The sequence below is a fragment of the Sceloporus undulatus genome, chromosome 4, assembly GCF_019175285.1.
Source record: "Sceloporus undulatus isolate JIND9_A2432 ecotype Alabama chromosome 4, SceUnd_v1.1, whole genome shotgun sequence".
Taxonomy (NCBI): Eukaryota; Metazoa; Chordata; class Lepidosauria; order Squamata; family Phrynosomatidae; genus Sceloporus; species Sceloporus undulatus.
Genome location: NC_056525.1, coordinates 198,314,327 through 198,318,262, shown reverse-complemented (window position 1 = coordinate 198,318,262; position 3,936 = coordinate 198,314,327). Strand labels below are relative to the sequence as shown.

Below are 3,936 nucleotides of genomic sequence, written 5' to 3'. Positions count from 1 at the left end.
TATAGAACCATGCCACTAATATCCCATGCAAGCAAAATTATACCCAGACTTCTACAACATAGAGTCCAACCATACATGGAAAGAGAAATCCCAGTGGTCCAAGGGGGGTTCAAGAAAGGAAGAGACAATAGGGACCACATTGCAAACATACAATTGATAATGGAGTGGACAAGGGAGTTCCAAAAGAAGATCAGTATGTGCTTTATAGACTATAGCAAAGCCTTTGCCTGCATGGATAATCAAAGGCTATGGAACACCCTTAAAGACAAGGGAGTGCCAGCATATCTGATAGTCTTGATAAGAAATCTGCACTCAGGACAAGAGGCTACTGTCAGAACAGAACATGGAGAAACAGGATGGTTTCCAACTGGCAAAGGAGTCAGACAAGGCTGCATCTTATCACCCTATTTGTTCAACTTATATGCAAAACATATTGTAAGAAAAGCAGGTTTGGACACAGAAGAAGGAGGAGTGATGAATAGGAGGAAGGAATATAAACAATCTGAGATATGCAGATGACACCATAATACTAGCAGAAAACCTCAAAGACCTGGAACAATTACTAAGAAAAATAAAGGAAGAAAGTGCAAAGGGAGGCCTATTGTATGAGATCGCTGATGTCACTGTTGATGTCTTGTATTGCTTTGTGCTATAGCATGTGACATGCAGCTTGTATGTTGTGAACCGCTTTGATCTGGACGAAAAGTAGTATACAAATAAAAAATACTATTATTATTATTATAAAGAAAACAAAAATAATGACCACAGAAAACCTACACAACCTGGATGAGAAGATGAATAATTAAGACTTTACTTCCTTAACTTCCATTAGGAGATCAACCACTGGTTTTTTTGCTCTTCCAAACAAAATCACACCAAACAATAAAAAAGTATTCTGGGTTTTGGTGTTCATTCTGAAAAAGCTAATAATAGTGTAAATGTGGTGTAGATGTGGATCACATCTTTCTAGGTGGTCATCACCATCTTAAGTAGAATGTAGTTGTGAGTAACTAAACATGTGACTGTAGAAGCTTCCTGAGCCATTAACTGACTTAGAACCATCATGCAATTGGGAGTAGCCAGACAGCAGGAAAAGGTGTCTTGAGATATAAAAGAATTTCATACTTGGTTGCTGGCTGAAAGAGTGGTCACAGCATGGCAGTTGTACTCCCTTTTGTGTTTCCATTGCTGTACATTTGCTAAGGAAGGAGTGGAATCAGGTTTTAAATCCTGCAGAAGAGGAAGACTAAGAAAATGAGAAATGGGAATATCAACCTTAAATAATAAAACTTTTATTTATATCCCGCTTTTCTGTGACAGGACAATCAAAGCAGCTTACAACACGTTAAAATCCACATTTACAAATTTATATCCCAAATTCCCCCCCTTAAAACAGGATTAAACAAGTTACAATTAGAACCTTCCCTTCTCATATGACTGGAACAATGAACAAGACAGAGGTAAAGTTGATTTTTCAGCTTATTTATAATTATTATTAACCTTTATTTACAGAGCTGTACATGCAATCTTTTTAGTTAGACGGTTCTCTGCCCTTGGGCTTACAATCTAAAAAGACAAGACACAGAAGGAGAAGGGAGTGGTGGAGGGAAAGGGTAAGAGGTCCAGCAGTTCCTCTCTACCTCCAAGGCCTGGATCAAGGCAGATGGACTGGAGGGAGGGCTTGGCTTCAAAATGGATGGTTAATCATTTTCCAGGGAAAATACATACTCTCAAGTTGGATAATGCATATACAGTACATAGCAATACAGGAAATGGTTTGATAAACAGGCACCAAAAGAACATCAAATAGTAAGCGACAATTATGCAATGCCTGGGAAGGCTTCTCTGAACAGGATGGTTTTCAACTCCGTTTTGAAGCTGGTTAAAGAAGTGATGGCTCTTGCTTGTGGGGGAAGAAGGTTCCAGGAGTGAGGGGCAGCAAGTGAAAAGGGGTGAATCCGGGATGGGGCAGAGGAAATCCTGGGCTGAGACAGCAGACCTTGACTACCAGAACGGAGGGCCCGAGTGGGAAGGTGAGGAGAAAGAAGGTCTGATAAGTAAGGAGGGGCCAGTCCATGGAGGGCTTTAAATTTCGACAGCAGGAGCTTATACTGAATGCGGAAAGGGAGGGGGAGCCAGTGAAGGGATGACAACACAGGAGAGATGTGGTCAGAGCGGTGGGTGGAAGTGATAATGTGTGCAGCTGAATGCTGAACAGAGATTAAAGGACGGAGGTGGGAAAGAGGAAGCCCAGCCAGGCGGACGTTACAGTAATCAAGTCATGAGATCACTAGGGCATGGACCAGGATCTTGGAAGTAGAGGCGGAGAGATATGGTCGGATTTTGGCAATATTGTATAGAAAGAATCTACAAGCCTTGGCTGTGGTCTGGATCTGAGGGATACACGACAGAGAAGAGTCAAAGATAAAACCAAGACTGCGGGCTTGCTGGACTGGTTGAATAGAAATGTTGTCCACAGAGACAGAAAAGGAGAGTTGAAGGGTGGGCTTAGGAGGAAAGACAAGAAGCTCCATCTTGGACATGTTGAGCTTCAAAGGCCGATGGCGCATCCACTGCAAGACAGCTGTGAGGCAAGACGAAACTTGCTTTTCAAGCCTTGGAGAAAGGTCAGGGGTGGAAAGATACAGCTGGGTGTCATCGGCATACAGATGGTAGGAAAAGCCAAAAGAGCTAATGAGTTTTCCTAAGGACAGTGTGTAGAGAGAAAACAGAAGGGGACCCAGAACAGAGCCCTGGGGAACTCCAACAGATAAGGGAACAGGAGAAGAAGTCTGGCCCCCTGCAACTACTGCAAAAGATCTGCCAGACAAGTAAGATCTAAGGCTTATAAGGCTGAGAAGTAAGGCTAATTTCTACAAAGGAAAACATTGATAGAGAACTGATAGAGAATGCATTTCTGACTCTAGAAATCATATAAGTGGATAAAACCTTTTCCATTTCAGCACACATTCTTTTCACAGCAGGGTCTTCACTGGAAATGTTTCCAGCTTATTTAAGGCTTTTGGGAGGGACTCCAATTTCAGCCTGAAATGGAACAGGTGCTTCAGTGTTACAGATTGCCATTATGAGATTGTTTTCAACTGATAATAGCTACCATAGACATTGTGTGATTCATCTAGTAGTTTTGAATTTCTTTATTTGGTGTACTAGTGTCCATGCCCCCTGGGATGGAAGAACAACTGACTGCCATCAAGCACTGAGATAGCCAGTTTTTCCAATTACCTTAAGAGTCTCCGGTGGTTTAAATAATTTTCTAAATGAAAATGTGGCTTTTAAAGTAGCATTTCAATGGTTATTTGGTCAGACATTACATATTTTAAATGCTAGCTTTTGTAAGATGTCTACGGATTACATTAGACAAAGCATTAAAAACTGATTTTGTACTCACAGTCACCAAATCAGCTGACAACCTGATCCCATTAAGTGTTTGCATGGGACCAAGAATTCATGCATACTATGTAATTATAACAGTGTATCCCACTTTAGATACCAAGGCAACATCCCATGGAATCCTAGGATATAAAATTTAGGGAGGGATATTTATAGTGGTCACTTAGAGGGCCTGAATGTCTCACCAAAGAACCCTAGGATTCTGTAGAATGCAGATGTGGAAGTTAAAGTGGAATCATAGTGATATAATTGTATCGTATGAATGGGCCCCATGTTCTAATAATTCTACCATCTAGGGCCAGAGTGTTGGACTGGGAGTAGGAAGATCTAGTTTCAAGTCCATGCTGAGTCAAGAAGCCCATTGAGTGACCATTGGCTTGTCATTCATTCTGATTTACCTTACAGCAATGGTGGATGGTGGCTCCCATGTCAATGGGTAATTGAATCCACTCTAGATTTTACTTGGTTTGGAACACTGAATAATAATAATAATAATAATAATAATAATAATAATAATAATAATAA

At 40.9% G+C, this 3,936-nt stretch overlaps 1 protein-coding gene across 1 annotated transcript in view; it reads left to right on the top strand.

Annotated features, from left to right (window-relative positions):
* LOC121929126 (kappa-type opioid receptor-like) overlaps positions 1–3,936 on the top strand; it is a 39,914-nt gene that overhangs the window by 26,172 nt on the left and 9,806 nt on the right. The gene's annotated exons all lie outside the window — the stretch shown is intronic.